The sequence below is a fragment of the Mustela nivalis genome (assembly GCF_964662115.1).
Source record: "Mustela nivalis genome assembly, chromosome: X".
NCBI lineage: Eukaryota > Metazoa > Chordata > Mammalia > Carnivora > Mustelidae > Mustela > Mustela nivalis.
The window spans coordinates 130,802,930-130,830,052 of NC_139040.1; the positions used below are offsets into that span (position 1 = coordinate 130,802,930).

A 27,123-nucleotide genomic window follows, 5' to 3' on the forward strand; every position below is an offset into this window, starting at 1 on the left:
TTAAATTCCAAAGGAACCTAAAACTTCAATGTGAAAAACAGAGACTTCAGACTTTCCGATGACAACATGGTGGGCTCCTGGAGGGCTCACTTGGGTTAAACATCTGACTTTGGCCCAGGTCCTGACCTCAGGGTCCTGAAATCAGCCTGCATTGGGCTCCCTCATCAGCGGGGAGTCTGCTTCTCTCTCTCCCTCTGCCCTTTTCTCCACTCGTACCTTCTGTCTCAAATAAAATCTGTAAAAAAAAGAAAGAAGTCATTGGAAAATATCTTGACATCACCGTAGAAAATAATGTCTTAAGCCAAAGACTGCAATGCCTTCTATAAAAGTGTAGATCGGTAAATACAACTACATCAAAATACACGTATTTTGTAAGACAAATGCACTGTTGTAACTTGGGTGCGGGGGGCGGGGGGAACCAACAGCAACACCAAACTCTGGAATTAAGCCAATGGGCTTTTCCTACTCTTTGGTGATTCAATACCTTAGAGAAATTTTCATTCATGCTGGAAAGATAGATGAATTCACGACATGACTTATTGTATAATACGCTTAGCAAAGACGGTCTGTAATGCTTGAATGCGTAGCCTTCCCTATTTTGTCTTTTTATAACTGTTTAAATACCTATACCTCCCTGAGCTACATTTATTTGATTTTTCTTTAAATACGGCAAAAAGTGAACCATTAACTGTAGACATGTAGCCCATTGTGTCGAAATAAATTTGGGTAAGGAAACATACCATCATCTTTGGGAAGCATCATTTTAATTTTTTCCTTTTGAACAATTCTGTATAAATATCTCAGGTGAGATTCCATACTTCTAATTTCCAAGGCGTGCCCATAAGAGAGGGCAAGGCAATTTGTAGATGCGATTCTATATTATGGGGGAACATTTAGACCTAGCCGTGTCTCAAAATTGAATAATGGAGGGGATTCTCACAAAGGGAAATAAAACAGTGGCAGAAAATTGATTTGGGACTCTACATCATAAATGGGTCCATTTTGTAGTTATGTCTTTACAATATTATCCACCCGACGTGTGGAGGAAAAGAGGTATTTTTGATCATGCTTTCGAAAACACATTTTTATGACTGTTGAGTAATGGTGTTTGTGGTGGAACACAGACATTTATCTTGCTCCCTTTCCTACTCATTAAGTTGCCATTTCCTGTAAATGACCATTGAGCTACTATCATCCCAAATGACGTTCTGCCCTCCTCTTGCCTAGTAAATGGAGCCTCACATACATATTCCAGGTTCTGAACTCTCCCGTGGCCCCGAGTAAAATAGGTATCAAGCCAGGATAAATCTTGGAAATTAATCATTGATTCTAAACTTCTCCTATTATTAAGTGCCTTTTTGAAAAAAAAAATGCCTCGTGTATATTTATATACACATGTTAGCTGAGTGCATAAGATTAAAGCAAGAAAAGGTATTATTTTTTACCTTCAAGAAAAATTTCTGTAGTATTTATTTACTGGTGACGTTTCAGCATCAGGATCGAAGCAACAAAATACAGTGTTGCCCAAATCCGAGCATCCTTCAAGAGATTTATTCACAATCAAGAGAATCGTTAATGCTGGAGGCTGGCTGTTACAAGCTTAACGGAAAAGCACGAGAGACAGAGCAGACACAGAATCGGCAGTGAATAACATACAAATGTAATTTTATGCAATAAGGTGGAAATTGAGAGGGAGACAAACTGTAAGAGACTTTTAACTCTAGGAAAGAAACAGGGTTGCTGGAGCGGAGGTGGGTAGGGGGAAAGGATAACTGTGGGATGGGCACAAAAGATGGCATGGGGTAGGATGAGCCCTGGGTGTTGAATTCTACCCCGGAAACTAATTAAAAATATATATATATCTTGAATTTTGTGATTCTAGTCTTCCAAACAGCTGAGTACATAGTAGGGGGTTAATAAGTACTTCTTGAAGTTAAAGAGAACGTCCAGTGGATGGTCATTTCCAAAAATGTATACACAAATGTAACCTGAGCCTACATTTGGTGTTGATAATAGAATAATAGTCTTGATACTGCACCTTGAGTAAGAATCCGTGGAAAGGAACACACCCAGTTACAGAAACAATAACTGGTTTCCAGCATGATCGGTTTAGGGTAGCGTCTCCAGTAGACAAGATGGCAAATGTGTCTGGAAGACAGCATGGGCTGCCCACACTCTTAATGGGTCAGTCCTGTTTTCAGAGGGGTATTCTCTCTACAAACACTGGATGAAAGAAGGTTGGTCCTGTGAGATGCCTAACAAGAAGCGATGATTTGGGGCATGGTCAGTGGTGTTTGAGGGCACCACACCAATGTTTCCCTACGTGATATCATACTGAAACAGAGGACAGGGTCAACGCTGGTCCCTGACTCTCTGCCCCACGCTGCCTCCCATCCTCTGGACCCAAACCTGACACCCTTTGTGCTCTGCCCCCTAGATCCTTACTTCGTCCTTCTGCCTGACCCCAGGCCCCAGCTCAGAGGGCTTCTCTGCCCTCTGGCTTCTGATTGGGTTTGGCCAATGGAGGTTGGGGGGTTGGGGAGAGCATGACCGTGCAGCAGCCTGTGTTCCCAGAGCTCTTCTGGACCCCGTGCACCAGCGAGGGCCCCTCTCTGCAGCCCGTTCTTACGGCCGTTTCCAACTCTGCACTTTCTGGTTTCTGCATTTTCTTGGTGTTACTGGTTCTGCAAGGTTTTACCGGCTTTGTTCCCTTTACTCAACTGTCTTCACGTATCCCCTCACGAGGATGCCATGGGATCCCCTTCAACCCCTCCTCAACACAGAGCACGGAGCAATGTTCACATTCCTGTCTTGCCCACCCCACAATTGCAGTATGCAGACATCGGGAACGACACACTCAGAGGTCCACGTTCCACGTGTCTTTAAATTTAAAATTTGTTTTACTGAATGTGTCCTGACCATCTTGTGGCAGAGCGACACAGACAGTTCCTAAATATGGTTTTGGGTGTGTGGGGGGTAGCCTAGATTTTCTTCATACATATGGGGAACATCTGATTCCATATACAAAATGCAGCAGTAAATTACCCTATGCATATTTTTTGTAGAAGTGTGGATGTCTATGTAGGATAAATTCCTAGCACGGAGACTTCTGGGTCAATGGTAGAAGCATTTATAAGAATTGGAGATATTTACAAATTCTCCTTTGTAGGAACTCAATGGTAGCAGGTCGAGAAGGTCGAATAGCAGGTCTGGAAAATTGTGAGGACATTTCAGACTTGTGAATAAAAGCACAAGTCAGATTTCACAATTCATCCAAAACTGGTAGGTTAAAAAATGACCTTAATGGGATTTTAATTCTTGAAGATTTTTTAAAATTTATTTATTTGATAGAGAGATAGATCACAAGGAGGCAGAGAGACAGGGAGAGAGATGGGGAAGCAGGTTCCCTGCTGAGCAGAGAGCCCAATGCAGGACTTGATCCCAAGACCCTAAGATCACGACCTGACCTGAAGGCAGAGGCATTACCCACTGAGCCACCAGGCATCCCTGAGCTTATAATTCTTAATGTCTCTTTCTATTAATGGGTAGTGAATATTTTATATGATTACTAATAATGTCTATTTCACTTTTTATCAACTCTCGGGTAATTTTCATTATCCTTCTTCTAGGGCACATCTCCAGATCGATTTTTAGACGTACGTACACATTTCTAGCAGATTTTTATGCATTTGGAAATTAGCCCTTTGTGTTGCAATTTGCAACAATTTTCCCAGAGTGTCCCCGCCTTGCTTTATGTATCTTTTGCTACAAAGACTACTGCAAAACAGTTTTAATCAGATTTATTGAGACTTCCCTGGCTATCAGATTTTTTTTTTAAGATTTTACTTATTTATATTGACAGAGAGATATAGCAAGAGATACAGCAGGGTCAGTGGGAGAAGCAGGCTTTCAGCTGAGCAGGGAGCCCGATGCAGGGCTCAATTCCAGGACCCCGGGATCATGGCCTGAGCCAAAGGCACATGCTTAATGACTGAACCACCCAGGTGTCCCAGATTTAGAGTTTTAATCAAAGGATTTTGGGTTACCTGGCTGGTTCAGTCACTGAAGCATGCAACTTTGATCTTGGGGTTGTTAAAAAAAAAAATTAAATGCTTTTCTAGGGGAATAGTCTATATAAATCTATATCATCTATGTAAAATAAACACGCATACTCTATTTAGACAACAATGACATGACTGGTATATAATATTCAATATTATCTATTATGCATATAATATTGGGCATATAAATACTACATGACTAGAATCCTATAACTACAATAAACATTTATCAGGCATCATTCGTCTACCTGTAAACAAACCTTTCAACTGAGCTGTATTTTTGAGGTACCAATGTGCTAACTTGGGGCTGGCTATAAAAATGAGAAAAATAGTGTCTATCTTGTGTTTTAAATGCAGTGATATTTTTGTGAAGATTAAGTTTCTTGTAGTGGTGGCATAATTTCCTTCACACATAGTTGAACATTTCTTTATCTTTGGTGCATGCTGTCCCCAGCTTGACCCGCAGTGAGTTTCTTTTGCAATCTGGGTCCCCAGAGAGCTCAGTGGCCTTCCTAACAATTCCTTCTGAAGAGCTTGTCCCTTTTAATGGTGGTCAAATCAGAGTGGAGAACAGGGAGGCACACAAAAGAGTATTATCCCATATCAGGCCTCTGAGCGCTAGATGGGGGATAATTGGGTGATATGGTCTGTGTCTACTGTGAAAACGAGATGGCAATATGTAGGGCTGTATTTATGGCCCCTAGATGGATTTAACGAATCGTGGTTTATAGAAAGCTTCATATCTGTGTTTTGATGCCCCCAGTAGAACCCATGATAAACCATTGATGAAAAACTCTAAATGTTGTCTTAAAACCAGATTGGAGTGCATGCCTAATGCAGCCTTGCATGGGGAAACATCTGAATAAGTGTAAAGTTCCCTACTAGATCATCTCATAGATTTCCTGCCGTCATTTATGGAATATATATGGACACCATACTCATCTTTGTTAAATTTGTGGAGGCAAACATGTTTTCTTTATTGTACTTTACTTGAAGATAATAGTCACAACCAGACATTGTTTTCAGATAAAGTCACCCCCCTCCCAAAACAAACAAGCAAACAAACAAACAAAAACAACTAAGGATGAGGGAAATATTCGAAGCCAGAAGTTGGCATGCTACATCATCTCTTGGACCAAATCTATCCCATCAACTGTGTTTGTAAATGAAACCACATGAGAGCAAGCTTGTCCCCTTTTGTTTATTAACATCTATCCCTACTTTGTGATACAGTAGCCAAATTGAGTCTACAGTTTCAGGAGAGACCATATATCCCTTAAACCCCACAACATCTTTTCTTTTCCCCGCCCATGGGACTATACTCAGTTCTAAGAAGAAATGACCTGTCCATCCATCAGAAGACATGGCAGGAATTTCAATGCATGTTAGTAACTGGAAAAAAAAAAAAAAAAGTCTAATGGCAGCATCCTGCAGGCGTCCATCTCTGTGACATGGTGGAGAAGGCAAAGCCGTGGAGACCATAGACAGATCAGTGGTTGCCAGAGGTTAGTGGGAAGGGAGTGATGAATGGGCAGAACACAAGGGACCTACAGGGCAGCGAGAATCCTGGATCCTGGGCATCAGACTGTAAAGATGGGGACCTGTCACTGTACCTTTTTCCAAACCCACAGAATGCACATCAAGAGCAAATCTTACTTTAAGTATGCACGCTCCATGATTATGATGTGTCACTATAGGTTCATCCTCATAGCAAGTGTCCCACTCTGGTGGGGACGTTGATAAAGGGAAGGCTGTGCACATGGGCATGAAGTATGGGCAGCAGGTCTATGGGAAATATCTGTACTTCCCATTCAGTTTGAGCTGGAAACATAAAACAGCATAAAAATATTAACTCTTAAAAAATGAAGGTGGAAATGAAAAATATGCATTCGGGGAAAATGGATTAATTGGCCCAAAGACCTCAGGTAATGACAGGATGAAGCAGATGGACAAGACACAGAGAATGCCCATACAGAGAATGCCCATATTAATAGGACAGTTTTAAACTCAGTATATCAATAATTAAATCTAATACAAAGAGACGTCGTGCTCCATGTTAAAGAAAACAGATGTCAGACTCTGGGAAGTTGCATTTGGAGTAGATGTGTGTCCCATGTGACACTGTCTTGTATGATCTGGTCCGCTTACACCTTGATCAAGAGATTGATTGAGGGGTCACCCCCCTGGCTCTGTTGGCGGAATGGGCAACTCTTGATCTTATGGTCATGAGTTTGAGCTCCCGTTGGATGTAGAGATTACCTTTTTTCCAGGATTTTACTTTTTTATTGACAGAGGGGCAGAAAGAGAGGGAGAGAAAGAATCTTGAGCTCTGACCTCACCAAGTGTGAAGTCCCAGGTGGGGCTCAATCTCATAACTCTGAGACCATGACCTGAGCTAAAATCAAGAGTTGCATGCTTGACCAACTGAGCCATTCAGGTGCCCCTACAAATTACTTCAATATAGAAATAACTGAGAGATACAATCAGATTCTCCCCACCCTCCTGAACCCAGGCAGAGTTTTCAGGGTAGGAGTGACACCTTGTGCTATCTGTGGCCAAGTCTTAAAGGACCATGAGGCTCTTAGGTGCTCCCCTGCACTGATGTAATTGGACCTTGAGACTGCTCATGCAAAAAAGCATGAATGCCCATGCTGTGGGGCAACCATGTCTCATGGAGAGGTCATGTGAAGGATCTTCTCATGTGTAGGCCATTGCAGCGTAGGACCCAAACATGTGAATGAATAAACCTCCCAATTACCCCAGACCCAGCTCTCTGGACACATGTCCCCCTCCACCCCATGGCTTCCTAACACAAGTCTCGGTATCCTATCACACTGTGCCCCATGTGGGCTCATTGCCACAGAAAACTCAAGCATTTGGGGTCATTTGTTACGCAACTGTGATAGCTCCAACATAACCTGTGCCTCTTCCTGGAGGCATTCTTAAAACACAGACTGGTTAAATGAAAAGAATAAAAAAGTATTTCCAACACTAAAAAAATAGATCTGGGATAGCCATATCAATTTCAAGCAGAACAGACTTTAAGAAAAATTGCAGTCGGGGATTCTGTAATGATCAAATAGCCACGTTTTCTAAAAACTATAGCCATTCCCAAACCATGAGTACCTGAACAGGACAGAGATACAAACTGACCACATGGAACACAATTAGCGGTGGCTGTAAACATGCATGTAAAATACTTCTTTACGCCTCTGCTTTCATTTCTCTTGGATAAAGACATCAAAGCTGCAGTTGATGGTAGCTCTGTGTTTCATGCTTTGAGGAACCTCTAAATTCTTTTCCATGGAGGCCATGTCATTCCCACCAGCTGCCTACAACATTTCCAGTTCCTCCACACCGTCCTCAACACGTTGTTATTGTCTGGGGTTTTGCTGTACTTTTTGTTTTTCTTTTAAATACTAGGCATCCTAATGGGTATGTCATGGCGTCTCCTTGTGATTTGGACTTCCATTATCCCGGTGGCCAGAGGTGTTGAGCATCCTTTCAGGTCCTGATGAGCTATTTCTATCTCTTCTTTAGAGACATGTCTATGGAAGAACCCATTGTCCATTGAGAGATGTACTGATGCCTCTACGTGCAGTGGAATGCTACCCAGCCTTCAAAAGGAAGGGCATTTGGACACATGCTAAAACATGGATGAGACTTGAAAGCATTATGTTAAATGAAATAATGTAGTAAGAAACGAACAGAAACTGTGTGATTTCACTTAGAAATCACATCCACAGAGACAGAAAGTAGATGGTGGGCACCAGGGGTGTGGAGTGGGCATGGGAGTTAGTGTGGGATGGGGACATACCTTTTGGGAAGGTGACAAAGTCCTACAGACAGATGGGTGGGAGCACCCTGAAAATGCTTCATTCTACTTCACAATACACTTTAAAAATGGGTAAAGTGGCAAATTTTATGTTATGCACATCTTAACACAAGTAAGGGACGCCTGGATGGCTCAGTGGGTTGAGCGTCTGACTCTTGACTTTGGCTCAGGTCATGATCTTAGGGTCCTGGGATCAAGACCCACGTTGGGTGGGGGAGGTCTCTACTCAGCGGGGAGTCTTCTACACCTTCCCCTGTCTTGTACTCTTGCTCTCTTTCAAATATATGAATAAAATATTAAAAATGTATATAAATATCAAATATAGTAACACAGATTTTTGGTGGTAGACTGTAGGCATCCTACAGAAGAAAGGGCAGTCTTGGTGAGGTGGCCATGCTCTCTAGCATGCATGAAAGACTCCATTTCTTAATCGGTGGTACAGGGGGTGTTCACTTGGCAATAATTCCATCAACCAAACAATGTGTAATTGTGTGCTTTATCACAGAGATCTGAACTTGCATGAGAAAGTTTTCAAAATGTATGTAGATATTATCCTTTAAATTTATATCTCACACATATTCATAAATATGTATGAATATATACATATCCATACATATATACACATATGTACCCACACACACATATATATATCATTTAAACATCTATAAGTATATGCAGATAGAAATACCTAAAGAACCCAGAAATGTGAACTGTATATTTTAAATTAATATACATAAGTTTACATATCAACAAAACAAATTCTAAAATGCAATGGATATTAATATGTTAATATTAATTAAATTGATATTAATTTCCTTTTAACCGGGTTGAAAATTAGTTTTTCAATACTGATATGTAGTAAATTAACACAGCTCTAGTGCCATAGAGCAATGCAGATTTGTTCTTACAATCCTGGAGGTCCGAGTCTAACATCTCAGTTTTGACAGGGCTGTGTTCCTTCCGGGGGTTTCCGGGTGGAGTTCATCCCTTGGATTTCAGCTCAGTTCACGGCCTCTTCCTCATCTCAGTCCAGCATCTTCTGTCCTCTGATTCCCTACAATGAACCCTGATATTCCCACTTTCCTTCTCTAAGCACGTCTATGGTTACATTGGATCCACTCAGATAATCCAAGATAATCTATCTATCCCCAGATCCTTCAATTCATCTCACCTGAAAAGTTAAAAAAAGAAAAAAATAAGATGCTAAAATATTCAAATCTTCTGTGAATGAGGGCAAAGATGTGTTTGGAAAGATGGGCTCATCACGTTGGATTGGAAAGGTCACGAGCGATCTCCTTTCTTCCCTAATCCCATCTTTGTGATGTGGTTTCTACCACAATGGCAAAAGCCTTCAGCAATGTCTGTTGCCCTAAGAGTATAATAACCTGGCCTCCAAAAAACACTTGCCTTCTGACAGTACTTAACCATGTCCACATTTAATGTGTTCATGTTCAGAGAGATGAATGAGCTCCAGGAACTTTGAATTTCACTGTACTCCAAATCATTCCCATTATAAAATCCTATTTCTCCATGTTTAATTTTTTTTTTCTTATTTCTCTAACTCCTAACCACGTTTTTCATGGGATTAAACGTAGTTGGACAAAACTGCCCATTGCTTGTCTTAGATTACTGAATGAAGAACAGATTTGGGGGAAAAAATAGAAAGCCCACATGTTCCTCAAAAGTGGGAGTTCATTTGGGATGTGTGTGGACATATGTGTAATTTGGACTAACCTTGTAATACTTAATCATTCTCTAATGTCAGTTTCTTCACTACCCACCAATCGTTACTCTCAGATGAAGCCGGCAGATGGTGAGTCCATATGCCGTGTATTAAAAATATGCTCTCGAAGCCATTGCTTTTAAATATAAGACCATTTCTGGTGTGTGTTTCTTTTAACTTTTTTGGGTCATGGTTAAAGATATGATAAGGCTGAGAGCAAGACAGAATCAGCAAGAAAAGATGTATCTTCCCGGCCATTTTGGGACCGCACCTGAAATTCTTTGGACCTAGCCAACAGTCTTCAGGCACTTTTGCTGTATGGGAAAGGATCATTTCTTCTCTCTCATGCACATGCCCTGAGGCGTGAACTTGAGGATCCAGAGGAATCGCTGGAAGTGGGTGAGTTCCAGGCAGACAGATGTGTCTGGCTGGCTCATAGGACTGGGATCCTGTCTGTGGCCAGCTCTATAGCTATGGAGCAGGAAAGACTAAAACAGAAGAGGAGATCCAGCTATCTGATGTCTTTCAGACCAGCCATCAAGAACAACAAAACATCCCACAGCATATGCATCCAGTTACAAATGATTTTGCACACCGGCTCTCTTCCTGGCATTGTGGAAATAAGGATAGAGACCCTGCTCTTAAGGATCTCTTGATTCATTGGCTTTATTGCATTTTTTCTGCTATTCATCACTCCACTTGAGTAGAGTTTATGCAAGGCTCCTTGACCTCTACATTGGTAAATCCAGTAGAATCTTTCTGGTTCCTGTTGGATTCTTGGTCAATATTTCACACTCCCATCTCCTCCTAGGAACTGGGAGCATCTACTTCCTTCATCTTCAAAGACAGCAATCTCCTGATTTTTCTCTGGTCTCCAGATCTCTGCTCCCCCATGTGTTTTGAAGTTGCTTCCTGTGCTACCCATCCATCAGGGTTCTCTTCCATCCATAATGCGGCTCCCAAGTCTGCTGCTTCTGATGTCTTCTCAGTGCCTCTTTTCTCTTGTGTCTTCACTGGAAAGCACCAGTATGTCCAGCAAGGAGGAAGGAGGATGTTGGCCTCTCACTCAGATTACAGATAACCATAAACTACTCACTCAGCATGACTTATCTTTCCTCCAGATCACCTGTCATGGTTGCAATTTTATGTTTCTTTGCTTCTTGACCAGTGTCTGCTACACTACTCCACTATGAGCTTCATGAAGGCAACAGAATGTGTTTATCATGCTTATCTTGGATCCCTTATAATGTTGTGCACCAGACTCGAAGACATTGCTTGATGAATGATTTGCTAGGGGCACCTGGGTGGCCTGGTCAGTGAAGCATCCAACTCTTGGTTTAGACTCAAGTCATGATCTCAATGTTGTGAGGTTGAGCCCACGTGTGCTCCATGATCAGCATGAAATCTCCTGGAGAGTCCCTCTCCTTCTGCCCCTCCTGCTTGTTCTCTGTCTCTAATAAATAAATAAAATAAATATTTAATTTTTTTTAAATGAGTTGCTAATATAGTTTCTATTTCATAGAGCCTCATGTAAGAAATTAGTTGCTTGACTGGTCAGCTTTTTTATTTAAAATTAAGAATCATGATGGAGAAGAACCTATAAACAGAACCAGCAAATTCATGGTCATGGTGCAGTGTAGGATGCATGTATAGTGTGTAAATGGGCCACAGGTGTTGGAACAGCATGTGGGCTTCCTACCCCAAGCAAGTCTGCAGTTCTCTACAGACACCAACCAACTGGCTGTCCTGCAGTTCAACTCATTTCTGATACTATCTACCTAGAGTTAGTGCAGACACCACACACAGGTCAAGAGCTCAGTCCTACAAGACTGCCCCCACTTCAGGTGCCAGTCAAAACTAGTGGTATTGACAGTTCTGTCCAATCTGATACAAATTGGGGTTCCCACAACTCCTTCCTGGGTTTTGATAATTATCATAGTGGCTCAGAGAACTCAGGAAAACACTTTACTTATTGCCCATGTGTTATACGGGATATTACAAAGAGTACAAATGAACTGTCAGATGAAAAGGTGGATAGGATGAGTTTGGGAGTTTGGGGCACACCATCACTCCAGCATCTGGATGTGTTCACCATCCCAGAAGCTGAGCGAACCCCTTCATTTGAGGCATAGTTGGAGATTCCACCATGTGTGATTGATTAAATCATTGGCCATTGGCACACTTGATTGAATCACTGGCCATTGGCGATTTGATCAGCCTCCAGCCGCACTCTCTAGAGGTCATGGTCAGGGGTTCATGCTGCAAGTTCTGACCCTCTAATCACATGGCTGGCTCCTCTGGTGACCAGCCTTTATCCAGAAGGGATCTATGGGTCTGCTAGAGTCACCTCACTGACATAAACTTAGATCTATTTGAAAGAGACTTGATGTGAAAAGCACAAGATGTTCCTCTCACCTCCAACACTCAGGAAATTATAAAGATTTTATGAGCTCTGGCTCAGGAACCAGAAACAAATTCTCTCTCTCTCTCTCTCTCTCTCTCTCTCTCTATATATATATATATATATATATATATATATATATATTAAAGATTTATTTACTTCAGAGAGAGAGCAGGGTGGAGGGACAGAAGACAATATCAAGCAAACCCTCCACTGAGCACAGAGCCCAAAGCAGTTCTTGGTCTCACAACCTTGAGATCATGACCTGAGCCCAAACCAGGAGTCAGACATTTAACCATCTGAGCCACTGAGTCACCCCTATATTCCTTATTATATCATACTATCATGCATAGCAATTCCACCCGTGACAAGAAAACTCAAGGACGGAAGAGTGCTAGATCAGGAGGTACGAGTATGCATCCTTTTGTAAGCCATCGCCAACATACCTTCCAAAGCAACTGTACCTTTTTGGCTTCCCACCAGCCACAAATGAGAGTTCCTGTTGCTCCACACTCTCATTCAGAAAATATTTCTATTTATGTATATGGTGATTATTTAGGCAAGGTCCTTTGGTGTTGTATGCTACGTTTTATGTACCAAATATCCTACTCATGGGTAAGAGATCAGGATGGATGGAATCAGTACAAGCTCACATGGTCTTCATGTCATCCTTATTCACGGCTGGCCCATTTCCCCATTGCAATTAACCCCTGAACAACATGGGTGTGAACTCTGCAGTATGTGGATTTTTTTTTCAATAAATACAATATACTTTTGTAAATGCATTTTCTTTATGATTTTTTAAACATTTTCTTCTTTCACTGACTTTACTGTAAGAATACAGATGGAAGACCGACAACATACAAGATATGTGTTAATTGACTGTTCATGTCATCAACCAATTGTAGTTAAATTTGGGGGAAGTCAAAACTTATACGTGGATTTCCACTGCTCCACGGTCAGTAGCGTGTCTTTCGGGGGTCAAGTGTACTTACATCTGAGATAATAACACCTTTGACTTCTTGATGCCTCTCAAAGCTACTTAGGCAAGTGTCCTAACTCACTTACCAAGGGAGTACTTGAATCACAGAAACCCAACTGGACTAGTGCTTCTTCTTGAGTCATAGGATGTCAAAGACATCTGTTGTCTCAGGCACTTGGCCAATACCGTGAAATTACACATTTGGAAAATTCCATTATACTCCTCATTATAAGTTCCTCCTTCTCCATACAGAACAAAAATGATAAACAGAAGGGGTGCCTGGCTGGGTCAGTTGGAAGCGCGAGTGACTCTTGATAGGGTCATGAGATTGAACTCCACACTAGGTGTAGAGATGACTTCACAAAAAGAAAAAAATATAGACATATACAAGTCCATAGTTTATAAAGACCTACAAGTAGGCAGTATCTCCTTTGACATTACTATCCTTGACTGGACTGACATTGTTAATGTGTCATCCTCAAACATGAGATGGTTTATAATGTAACCAAATGCAAAAAAATTAAAATTGATAAAAATGCATATGGTACTCATGAGTTGGAAAATATTTATAGAGAGGAGAGATGCTTAAGTATTATCTAAGCAAACTTGAATTAAATGTAATCACTACAGAAATATATGTTACTACCTGAAACTAAAAACACACTGCAAATCACTGAATCAATCCCTTTTTATAACAAATTTCAAACAATACATTTATACTTGTATTAAAAATTATAAAATTTAAGTCAAAATATATTTAGAATTGTGATGATTTGTCATGTGTTTAATTATTTGGGGCACTACAAAAGGTACACTTAAAAATCTAATTTTTCAAAAATAAATTAAATTAAAATCTAATTGTTCAAGAAATACATCATAGCTATTTTCACTTGATGCATAATGATATCTGGATGAGTAAACTTTTAAACACAACATTTCTTTCAGTTTTATTTATGAGGTTGAAATGATGGGAAAATGTGAGAATCAATATCTTCTTTAGGTTTTGTGGTGTATGAAGTAATTGTCATTCATTATCTATTTCATAATTTTACAGACATTTTGCACTTTCTTATAATTCCTTTTAGCTTTGCTGCTTTGTTTGGTGATATTTTGGTTTACTCCCTTCAGCATTGAAATGGTGTTCTAGTTCTTAGATACACACATTTGCACATATTTTATGAAATACAAAGGGAGCATTTATTCTTTCAATTTGTGTGGACTTATAATAATACAAAGAAATATAATGGAGAGCACTTTGGCCCCACTGCTATTTCTTAGCACAGTATAAATTAGTTTTTGAGTGCAACAAAATGTTCCTCCAAATCCAGTAAAAGGTACCTTTTTCTTACAATTTCACAAGCTGGGTCTTATGACAAAATGAGTCGCTTTGCTTGAAAGGAATGATGGCTTGTATTCCAAAAAAGAACCGAACTGAAAATTACGGACTGTTTCCTGGAACAAAGCAAAATTACACAATATTTTTTTTTTTATGTTGTGGAATTTGTTTATCTGCAAGAATTTTATCATCATTCTTTCTCTCTGAGCAATGAAAGAATAAAATAAATCTATTTTCACATGTATTATTGCTTGCATGTGTGCAATAAAGATTAACTATTTGCTGGACAATCTGCTATACTTTTTTTTTGAGTGATGCCTTTGCATTAAAAAAAAATAATTTACATAGAGAAAACTGGCAAAATAGAGGAATTTGTTAAGAAGCAATTTCCCTTTATACTAAGTGATTGTAATAACAAAGAAAGTATCATGTAAACTTACATTGTTTTAACAACTAAATTTCAGTTCAAAAAATGTATCTAGAATGTTGGTTTCATAAAACAGAATAAAGAAAAACATAGTTGAAAATGCAAACAAGAATGAAGAAGCAAAAAATAGGAAGACATTTTTTACACCACTGACACCAAAAGGGCCATAAAGAACTGGTGATTTTAAAAGTTTCTCATGCCCATGTGCAAACAGAATAAAAACGAGCATGGTGGTCCCTGCATTAGCGGGTGCAGAGGTCTGTCTTGGGTATGCACTTGCGTATACTACACTACTCGCTTATCTATTAAAGTCTAGTCCACATGTTAATTGTGAAGGCATCTCGCCCATGTTTAATGTCTGCAATAATATTAACTGTAGATCAAACCACTTATTCTAAAGTGACGGGAATTCATATATTGCTTGAAAAGGTGTAAAGCAAAAACTGATATTTCACTGAGAAAGAATAAATTCTGACTAAAGAGTATAACCTCCACTATTCCAGCCTCCAGTCCTGTCCTACAGATTTCAGGTTTGCTTGCTTCCATAAATTGCACAAGCCAGTTCCTTGAAATTCAAGAGATAGATAGATAGATGATACAAAGATAGATAAATGATGATGATGGGTAGATACATACATAGATAGATACATAGATATTAAAAATAGATGATAGGGGCACCTGGGTGGCTCAGTGGGTTAAAGCCTCTGCCTTCGACTCAGGTCATGATCCCAGGGTCCTGGGATCGAGCCCCATATCAGGCTCTCTGCTCATCAGGGAGCCTGCTTCCTCCTCTCTTTGCCTACCTGTGATCTCTGTCTGTCAAATAAATAAATAAATAAAATCTTTAAAAAAAAATAGATGATAGACCTCTATACATATGTAGACATGCAAAGATAAATAACAAATAAATGATGGACAGATAGACCTATTGATACATAGATATGGATAGGTATAGATAGATGACAGATGAGATAGATATGAAAGGTATGCTAGATAGATGGATAGATATGCGGGATTGATAGGTACATAAAATGATAGATGATAGATATGACGGATGGATGCAGAGGTAAATAGAAGATAGATATGATAGATGGAGATGGATAGATGATAGATATGATGGATAGATGGATGGATGGATGGATAGAGATATAGATGATAGATAGATATGGTGGATGGATAGATAGATGATAGATACATAGATATGATGGATAGATGGATGGATAGATAGATAGATAGATAGATATGGTGGATGGATAGATAGATGATAGATAGATAGATATGATGGATAGATGGATGGATGGATAGATAGATATGACAGATAGATGGATGGATGGATGGATAGATAATAGATAGATAGATAGATAGATATGGTGGATGGATAGATAGATGATAGATACATAGGATGGAAAGGTGAATGGATTGATAGATTAGATGATAGAAAGATAGATGATAGATGATAGACAGATATGATGGATGGATGGATAGATAGATATGGATGGATGGATGGATGGATGCATAGATAGATTAGATGACAGATAGATAAATTATAGATAGATAGATAGATAGATGATTGATGTGACAATTACATAGATACATCCTACCGGTTCTGTTTCTCTGGAGAGAACGCTGAGTGGTAAAGGTGGGAATAATTGATCCCACATATCCCTAGAGACAAGGCTGCTTCTATGACCTGGAGCACACAGTGTCTCATGTGCTTCTGTCCTGATGCTGTCAGATCTAGTGGACAAGCAAGCAGGTGCTGAAAATTACCCGACTCGGGCAGAGGCACCAAGGGTTCTGATCCCTCAGAATGCTACAGCATCAGGGAACCCCACAGTGGAAAGACCATGAGGACAAGCTATGGGCACAGGGGTCATGCCTATCTTCCCAAAGCAACTATCAGGACGAGGATTTATAACCATATGTGCTCTCCTCTGAGGCTGTGTGTGTGTGTGTCTGTGTGTACTTGCCGCCCAGTCTGTTTTATGTAAAATATACTGTGGTCAGTTGTCACCTTATGACTTGACTTGTCATCCATTAAAATGGGGTTAAGGAATAAAAAAATATTAAAAAAAAATGTAAATGGGGTTAAGAAGAGAGAGTGCCCAGCCTACACTGGTGCAGAGTCTAATGGATGAAGGGGTCCCGTGTTTAAAGTAAAGTGAGACCCTTCTGTGTCCACACGTGTGCTGCATGGGTTGTGTGCCCTCCTCTCCCTGACTTGTTTTCAGCCAGAGTTCTGGAGGAAATCTATGTGCTCACAGTGATTTCCTCTCCTTCAAACCCTGCAGAGAGATGCCTGGTAAAGGCCCTCCATGAGCATTTTCAGTCTGTCTGTGCTGATGTACTAGCTCAAGGAGGTCCTGTGCACCATGACCAGAGTGCGAGGGTCAGTCCCACCTCAGCAGCCATGGACCAGGCACCTGTGATGGTCCAGCAAGAACTCTGAGCTTGGATGTTTTAGCCGTAGCCTTCCATATGCCTTCTTCTTCTTCCCATGCTGCTTCCTGTGCTTCCTTCGATGGCGAGACATCAAATTCCCCCACCCTGAAGGCTGTGCTGCTGAAAACATCTAACAGCAAATTCAATCCCATCCACTGAGCTCTAGGTGGTGGGATTTGTTTTTGTCTTGGTGATATCTCATCCTGGGTGTTTTCTTGAAAACTGGTTCTGCTTCAGAGTACCATGCTGTAGTCAAGCCACTTAAACACACTCTAGGAGGAGATGGGCTCATTCACCCAGGAGGAATGAGAGAGAGAATGAGCACATCTTTACGAGAACAGGAGCCCCATCTGAATGTTCAAACACACAGGAACACACGGCGGGGAAGAGGTGAAGAATGGTGACAGGTAAAAGTGTTTACGTGCAGGAGAGATGCAACCTTTCTGGGCTTGGCTACAGAAAGCAGAGTCAGGGACGAAGGAGGAAGAGAGGCCTCTGCAAAATTATACAAAGAGCACGCTTCTGTGCAGGATGGATCTCTGTCTCCCAATTCACGGGGAACACAACAATGTCACAGAGCTCTTATGACAATGCCCCCAGGTTTAGGAGCATCAAGTTTTCATACAGGACCATATATTATCATTACTGCTCTTTTCTCTTTCCTTTCAAAACACAACCTGCCTCTCCCTGCTATTTTTGTGCAGATGTTTTTAAAAAATGGAAATGATCCCTAAAATGATATAACATTCTGTACTCTATTTCTAACTGAATTTACATGTCCTCCTGGTGATTCCCAGGGATTGTTATACTTTGGAAGTTTAAAAGATGTTGCTTTACTTGAACGTGGTTGATTTGTTGACAAATATCATTCTCAGTCTTTGGGTTTTTCCAGCAATTGGGTTAGGGGTTCTCTGATGCTCAAAGAAATGGGGTTCGTTTTGATGCTTTCAATTATAAGTTGCAGAGAATGAGAGCTAAGGGCTGTGGCTAAAAAGGTCTGGCCCCTTGCCTCAACTCAGAATATCTTTCTGTGTCATCCCTCCTTCCAGGCCCCATGAGGCACAGTTTAGACTTCCCATGGAAGCATGACCGCCTGTGCATTTCTGTGTCTGCCCAAAGCAACCTTCTGTGGTTGCTTATAAGCATTCTTCTTGGAAGCCATTAGTGATGAACTTCCTGCGTGCTCACCTTCATCCCAATGACAGAAATGACAAGATGCTTCCTTCTAAAGTCAAATTAAGGACTTAATTTGTGTGTCATGTTGAATAGACCCCTTTCTCTAAAATCTGCATCAACAGGGGACCTCAGAATGTAAGCTTAGTTGGAAATAGGGTGTTTTTAGGTGTAATTCCATTGTGGACTCCTACGCAATGATTGATGTCCGTCCACCCATGAGGAAGGATATTGGGACCCAGGGCAAAGACCAAAGTAGCCATAAGAATGATGGTCCAGTGACAGTGGAGGCAGAGGCCAGGCATGGCTCAGGCCAACAAAAGTAGGAGCCTGTTCAGGAAGGACTCTACATCAGAACTTCCAGAAGGAACCAACCTGACCCACCTTGACCGGAGACTTCTGGTGCTTGGAGCTCTAACAGAATAAGTATCCATGGGTTCGTCACAGTGTTAGTTGAGATTTCCACCATCCCCTGTGACATTCACAATTTTCAAGCACATTCATCCCCTCAGGTGACATTCTGACGGCATTTTCTAGAGCAGCAAAACAGAACTGAGGCTAGAAAGGCAAGCTCTCATCAAGGGCAGAGCCTCACCTGAGTGGACCTCCCCCTGAAGCTCTGTCTATTCTGCCCAAACAGCTAGAAAAAAATGAAGTCAGGTCAAGCTCCTAGGTACACAGCACTCTGGTAACTCACCTTCTAACCCATTCTGTCACACAGTTCAAGCCTCAGCCCCGTCCCTGGCAAGACTGTGAAATGCTTCTGCGTCTGTGTTGGAAGTAGACCAAAAAAAAAAAAGGAAAATTGAAAAGAAACAACATCATGGAGATGTGCTTAAAGCAAATTAAGAATTAATTGGGATCAGAGGCCACATTTCACTAATCTCATCCAATGAGTTTGTGTTCACTTTAGTTCCCATTACCTTCAAGAATACCGAAATGTATACAATTTTAAAGTATGGACAGATGGAAATATTACACTCAAAATATTTCAATAATATTTTGAAATGCTGAAATGAGCAAGGCTGTCGAAAGCCTGGCACCACCCTTTCCCAAAACATGTCCCTTGGAACTGGAATTAATAGGAACCGTATTTAAAAACAAAAACAGTAAGAACCATGGACACAGTGGATGGAAGACACTCACAGACACAAACACACGCAGACACGTGTAGATTCTCCTCATTCTTGTAAAGTTAATAGGAACATTTAATCCATAAGGAGATATAATATGTACGTAGGGGAGCATAGTCAAAGGTTTTTACTGACTTGTTTTTTTTTTTTCTTCCTGACTATTCTAAGCATGAAACTCAGCAGCAATACGTGAATTTTAATGCATTCTCCTAGCCACGTGTATATACAACTTCCAGAGAATGAGGGCTTTTCTTTGGCATTATTCTTTTTTTTTTTTTCCCTTAAAAATAACCTTCTTTACAACACCTAGTAGGGACACAATCCATTAATTCATACATTCACTAAATACGTATTTCAAATCACCCTTCCTGCATGGAACCAAGCTCGGTCCCCTGCTTTCGTCCAGTGTCCTGCATCACCACCAGCCTGGTGTGCAAACACCACCCGATTCTATCCAACACACATTGTCCTTTGCTTGGTCCTCAAGTCAGTCTTCCTTTCGTCTCTCACCTGACACCATACTCTTCCTCTCCAAACCGACATTGCAACGTGCATTCGATACTGATTCTGCACCATCTTACTTTTTTCTTGCAAAGTAGTAGCAACACTGTTCACCAGCAGAGACTGTGGGTAACAGGGAGACACTTTCTAACAATATGCACATGGACACCGTGTCTACTGGAAGGACTCATGAAGTACCTGTTCTTCAACATCACGGGTGACATTGCTGGCACATATGAAGCTCAAAATAAATACCGTTTAAAATCCCCCCAAATTAGATCCCTGCATCAACGGCATTCTACCATCTTTCAAATTTATGTGACGAAAATGATCTAGACACTGTTACTCTTTGAACAACTAGTGTTTCTCTTATACCACGTACACCGATTGTCCTTTCGAAACAAAAAGCGCAAAGTCGTAACGACACATCACCTAATTTGCCATTGCTAGGTAATTGGGTTGCATTAAGTATCGATTTAAACAAAGAACAGCTGGGGAGATAACTGAAGATTTTAATAAGCCTTTCAAACAATGGCTCAACAATAAAACGTTACAAAAAACTTGCAGAATGGTAGGACGGATTAAAAATTCAATATCCCATCTTCTTTCTTTGCGCTGATAGACTAGTCCTGATTTCTACCATTTGAAAGAGTACTTTGGTAAAAAAGAATCCTGAGTCAAATGGGGTATTTAACTGGGCTCCATGGACACACAAATGTGCCATTTAACCAGATTTCAAGTATTCCAGGCACAAACGGAACAGAGAAGCACTCTGATTTTTTACCCCCACATTTGGTTCAATGTATTGCTAATCAAGACTCATTATTCTGCTCTCAATTTAAATGATTATACATACACTCTGACTGTTCCTATTTAAGAATAATCACGCCTGATTTATATGTAAGGAGAAAGAGATTGTTCTGGTGGAATTGTTGGTGCTCGAATTTTAACTCCAAAGAATAAAGGGCAGGATGTGGAGAACTGCCCCGAATCTCACCCCACCCCCCATCCTTGGATGAATCCTAGATGTTTCCTCATTCTGTTTTCTTGGCCTCGCGGAAGTTCGCGATGCCCAGACACGTACAGTGACATCTCCCTGACGTGGGAACTTGCAGAGAATCTTAAGGCCATTCAGTCTCACGATAATAATACCCACTGTTGTAATTGTGGTTTTCCAACTACCGCTTACCGAACTTAATTCTCACTCAGTAGATCTGAAGAAGGGTTTCATAATTTTGCGTCTCTAACAAGCTCCCATGTGACGCTGAGGCTGCTTGCTGGTCCGTGGACCACACGTGGAGCCACAGGCCCTCCAGGACGTGCATCGGTGAAATCTTGCTGCAGTATAATACACCCAAAGCTCTTGATTCTAGGTCGGTGTAGGTGATACACAAGATTACCCTGAGTGAAATCCATAGACACATCTTTGAGATACAGAAGAGGCTGCCTGGAATCTTGCGTGAATATCATTTCACAGACCCCGAACTGTCATTTTTCTAAGAGGGTGAGCTGCTCTTTTATTTGAAGGTTACAGTGGAAAGGAACAGTGAACTCTGGCAATGCATGAATAAAAAAACACTACGGAAAGGCAGGACGTTGAGACTTTCTGGCCCTAGAGAGGAGCATTAATTACAAAATTAACCTGTGTTTGGAAGAGCTGCAACTCTTCTGGTTATTCCCTAGAGGGTTAAATAGGTCTGTATAAACACGAGCTTGAGTCTTGCTGAGCCTGGAGTGTGGTGCTTTCTCTGATCGGTACCAGCACACCTTTCTCACACGTCCTGTCCCGGGGGCTCAGGTGCGCAGCACTATTGGACTCCGAAGTTGATAAAACAAGTACATTATTAATTAAAATTATAAAATTATAGATCTATAGCATAATGAGTATATTGCTTATGTATTAGTGAATATAGGTGCATGTTATAATATATAGTATAGGTATTATAACTCTTTTATAAATTATTAATGAGTGTATAGTATGCTAATATAATTATATATTAATAATTCATAATTATATTTTGTATTATAGTTTTGGAAACAATATATTCATGATATTATAGATCTATTATTTTAGAGGAGCTACAGAACATTTCTGTCCAGACACATCGTTCAAAAAGACACCATTGATCTAGAGGATCAAGAGTATTTATGGCCCTTATTGATGTCTTACTGGCTTTAGCACTCAGACATACATAAGCAGAAATACACACACCCACACCCACACACCCAGATCTGTTTCGGCAAATGTTCACAACCAAATGTAGATTGCCAGGCAAGAGTAAGGGCTTGGAATCACTGCAGAATAATTCTGCAAACAAAATATAAATGAATTATTTTCATTCAAGAAGCAAAGAGACCTTGAATCTAGTGAGTTCCCGGTGTAGTTAGTCTCATGAGATAGTTATTCAAATTTTCACTCGCACAGAACAGTAAATTTTTAATGGAAATTAAGAGAAAAAAGGGTCTCAGGGGACTTGTGTTTTTCGGACTCAGTTCATTAGAAACACGAGTATGATCTGCCTTGCTAAACTTTCGTATTTCAGATTTTTTCCCTAAAATGCATATTTTTCATTTGAGTTTTTATTTTAAAACCTGCACGTGGATGTGTATAGCAGCTTTATTCATCAGACCCCAAACTCGAATGCCACCAAGATGCTCTTTAGTAGGTGAATGGGTGAGTCAATTGTGGTCCATCCAGAGATAAGAATATTACTCCACAGTAGAAAGAAATGAGCTGCCAAGCTATAAAACGTCATGGAGAAAACTTAAATACATAATACTAAGTGGCAAAATCCAATACGAAAATGCTACATCCTGGGGTGCCTGGGTGGCTCAGTCAGTTAAGAGTCTGTCTGCCTTCATCACAGGTCATGATCTTGGGGTCCTGGGATCAAGCCCCGCATCGGGCTCCCTGTTCAGCATGGAGACTGCTTCTCCCTCTCCCTCTGCCTCTGCCTCTCCCCCTCCTCCTGCTCTTTCTCTGTCTCAAAAAAGAGAAACAAAAAATAAAGTATTTTTAAAAAGAAAAGAAAATGCGACATCCTGTAGGATTCCAACTCCATGACATGTCTGGAGACAAGAAAGCTCAGTGGTTGCCAGGAGACGTGGGAGGGATAAACAGGCAGAGCTCAGAGGATTTTTAGGGCAGAGAAGCAACTCTGTGTCATACTGTAAAGATGTACACTGGCCATTCTACATTGGTGCAAACCCACAAATAGCACCAGGACTGAACCCTAATGTAAACTGTAGGTCTGGACCATCATGATGTGTCAGGTAGATCCACTGACCTTAACACATGCACCATGTGGTGGGGACATCGGTAACAGGAGAAATTCTGCGTATGATGTGGGGTTGGGGGCATATGGGAAATCTCTGTACCTTCTGCTCAACGTTGCTGTCAACGGAAAACCACTCTGAAAACATAAAGTCCATTTTTTGAAATGTGCTGAAAATGTTATTGTTTTAACTTTCAACATTCTTCTTTACCGCAAGAATTTAAGAGGAGGAAAATGATCTGTTTATATGAACCCAAGGATGCACTATTTCTGTTTTTCTTCATTTCTGACATTCCAGATTTTCCTCTCTTATTATGCCTCTTTCCTCTGTAGAATTTCTTTATTTCTTTTTTTAAAAAGTAGATCTTGGTGACAAGTTATCTCAGTTTTGTCTCAAACTGAAATGTCTTTACTTTGGCTTCCTTCCTAAAGGGCATTTTTCCCCCCTGCATACAGACTCGACTTTGTGTGCTTTTCCTTCAGAAATGTAAAAAAAAAAAAAAAAGTTCTTCCAGTTTTTTTTTTTTTTTTCTTTATGATTGTTTTCTATTGTGGTAAGAACACTTAAATTGAAGATTGGTTCTTTTCACCAACTTTTGACTCAAGTATGGGCAGAGCTTCACAGCACATCTGTGAAAATTACTCCTGTTGCATAACGGAAACTTTAATCCTATAGAATAACACTCCCCACTGCCCCCCTAACCCCAGTCCCCGGCAACCACCATCCTATGGTGCACGTATCTGAGTCTGACTATTTCATTGGACTCACAAAAGTAAAATCACATAGGGTTCTCCAAACAGCATACACACGAGGCCAACAGGTATCTCAAAATCACGTTTCATTAGGAAAATGCAAATCAAAACCACAATGTAGTATGACCTCACTTCTTTTAGGATGGTTATTATTTAAAAAACAATGTGTTGTGGGGGGTACCTGGGTGGCTCAGTGGGTTGAGCCTCTGCCTTTGGCTCGGGTCATGGTCCCAGGGTCCTGAGATCGAGCCCCATGTTGGTCTCTCTGCAAAGTGGGGAACCTGCTTCCCCCTCGGCCTGCTGTTCCCTCCGCTTGTGCTCTGTCTGTCAAACAAATAAATAAAATATTTAAAAATAAATAAAAATAGGACCCCCGTATATCCAGCCATCCTTCTTCTGGGTATTTACCCAAGAGCATTGAAGTCAAGACCTCAACGGGTTTGTCGGTGTTTCCGTATTCGCTGGAGCAGTATTCAAAATAGTCAAGGTGGTGGGAACAACCCAGGTGTCCCGGGACAGATTGATGGATGAAGAACGTGAGGTACGTCCATACACGGGCATCATATTCAGCCTTGACAAAGCAAGAAATCCTGCGGCCCGTGAGAACCCAAACCTTCACGATTGTGATCCTGCACGAAATAAGCAATCAGAGAGAGTCTTCATGTTTTCCGAGGAAAAGTGGGCTTTGGTTCTAGTTATGAATCTCCAAGTATCATGTGCTGTTTCTCTCTGCTTCCAACATTGCTTTGCTTTACTCTGATTCTAATTCTAAACTTCCTCTTCCTTCTACCAATTCCTCTCTTCTCTCCTTCCGGGACTTAACGGAAAAGAGCCACAGACCCGCTGGCATCATCCTACACATTCATGTGACTCTGCCTCTTTCTTTTTTCCTCTCTGTTGTTCCGATCGGCTGATTTGGATGCATGGATCCTAGTCTCACTGGGTCTTCCCTCCGTGTCTTCCATCACGTCAATGAGCTTCTCGAGCTGCATGCGTTGAGGGTTGAGTAGTGCTCCCTTCCAAAGTTTGCTGTCCGTTCTGTTTTGCTGGATTTATTTCTTAGCCACGACTTCCATCTTTCCCATGATTTCCAGAATATTCACCTTTATTTCTGGGGATGGGGTTTTACTAGCTGCTTTAAAAACTTGGTCTTGGGACACCTGAATGGCTCAGTGGGTTAAGCATCTGCCATCAGCTCAGGTCATGATCTCAAGGTCCTGGGATCGAGCCCCACATTGGGTTCCCAGCTTGGCGGGAAGTCTGCTTCTAGCTCTGACCCCCTTCCTTGCTCTCACTCTCTGTCTCTCAAATAAATAATAAAACATTATAAAAAAAAAAAAAAAGGCTTTGTCATGATTTCCAACTTCTGGGTCCCCTTGGAGTTGGCGTGTGTTGACTGCCGTACCTCTAGAGAGTTGTTGAGATTATCCGTATCTTCTCATATGTGAAGTACTTTCAGGTTAAACCTTGGGACGTTTTAATATTCCCTGTGATACACAAGATCCCATTAACACATCCTGGGGTTTTGGGGGGATTTTTCTTTTTCAATTTTTTTTTTTTCATTTTTATTTCTTAGCTTTGCCAGGTGCTCCACATGGTTCATTTCAGATCAGACATTGTAACCTGCCTTTCTGGGCTAACGGTTTCTGTTGAAGTTTGCTATTTCAGTCTGTCCCACGCAGTTACCTCCTAACAGCCAGTCTGCTCTCTGGACGGTAGCATATACCCACACTTCCCACATCCTTTGACTATGTGGATGTCCATCAGTTCCAGCATGGTGTCAACACACAGGGTTCAACGCTCTCTTACCCACGCTTCTTCTACTTGACTTTGCCCACCGCCTGCAGCTCCCTTTCCTGGCCCCATGGCTGGCCCTGAGCTCTGCTGCCTACTTTGCATGACTAGGTATTTCGTGGACAGACTGCCAAGGGAGAAGAGCTTGGGAATGTGGCTGCAGCTCTAGCCCTCATGGCTGTTGCCAAAGCTGTATTACTAGATCTCGCTGGAGGGACGCCGGGAGAGAGCTGCAAGCCACACTCTGCAGGGGCCCCTCCTCCTCCTGATCCTTTGATGCAACAGAGACGTGTTCTCGCTGCCTTTTCTGTCCAGAGGTGCTGCCTCATTCCCAGTCCGCCTGGATGCCAGCCAGGAGCAAAGGTGGGAAAACCAGCAGTGGCCCACTGGTGTATGGCTTCTCCTTGGGTCTTGCCTTGTCTGTCCTGTCGGTATGTTATTCTCCACTTTTAGGAGTCACCTTCATGCCATTGCTTTATGTATTCTGAGGGACGCTCAGTTGTCCTCAGAGCCAGCATCCGGGGACGGTGTCTTTACGCCATCTTGTTCAGTCCTGATGTCCTGCCCCGTGATCATACATCACATTCGCTTTTTCCGTAGTGGACCCCAAAGGGGCTTGGAAAGGCTGCACCCATCAGATACGGTGTTGAGCCTTCATTGACAAGGAGGCACCTCTTGCTTGGTGAGACCCTTAAATCCTAATGAGGAATCCTGGGAATGAACGTGCATTAAATATTCCCTTCACGGGGAGCAGGAGGGAGGACTTGGTGGGATGATCAGATTTGCAAAGGGAGGGGCGAGGTCCCCCCACACACACTACACACACATGCAATAGCCCCAAGGGCTTTGATCGAGCACAAGCGAAGGTCTTCCTCCAACACGTGCCCACGCCTTGGACATGGGAGCCTGCAGCCACAGCCTCCCACGACTTTGCCTTTGAACATATCCAAGAGGCATATATATTTAAACATCCCGATCTGTCTCTTTCAATTTCATGCTGGACCCTGACGTTTTGGAGGGGGAGAAAAAAAGAAAAAGAAAGGAAAAACGACTTTTGCAAAGACATTTTTTATACCTATTACTCAAAGGACCCAACGAAGACAAACCCTCAGCCACCAGCAGGAGGGGAGACATCTGTGTCCTGGTCCTGCCGTGCTGACTGGCTTTTTCCAATGCCGCGTGCGGGTACGGCTGATTCCAGAAGCCCCACTAGGCACCCACCTGCAGACACCAACACGCTAAGTCCTCCTGGAACTTCAGAAGATGTCTCTGGTTACGAAACCAGCA

The 27,123-nt window shown here is 41.5% G+C and overlaps 1 long non-coding RNA gene across 1 annotated transcript; it reads right to left on the reverse strand.

The window, feature by feature from the left end:
- LOC309855996 lies at window positions 1-27,123 on the reverse strand. The gene is made up of 3 exons (XR_014307027.1): window positions 26,912-27,123; window positions 19,078-19,149; window positions 1-235 (listed from the first exon to the last, which is right to left on the reverse strand). It is a non-coding gene; the product is annotated as an uncharacterized lncRNA (long non-coding RNA).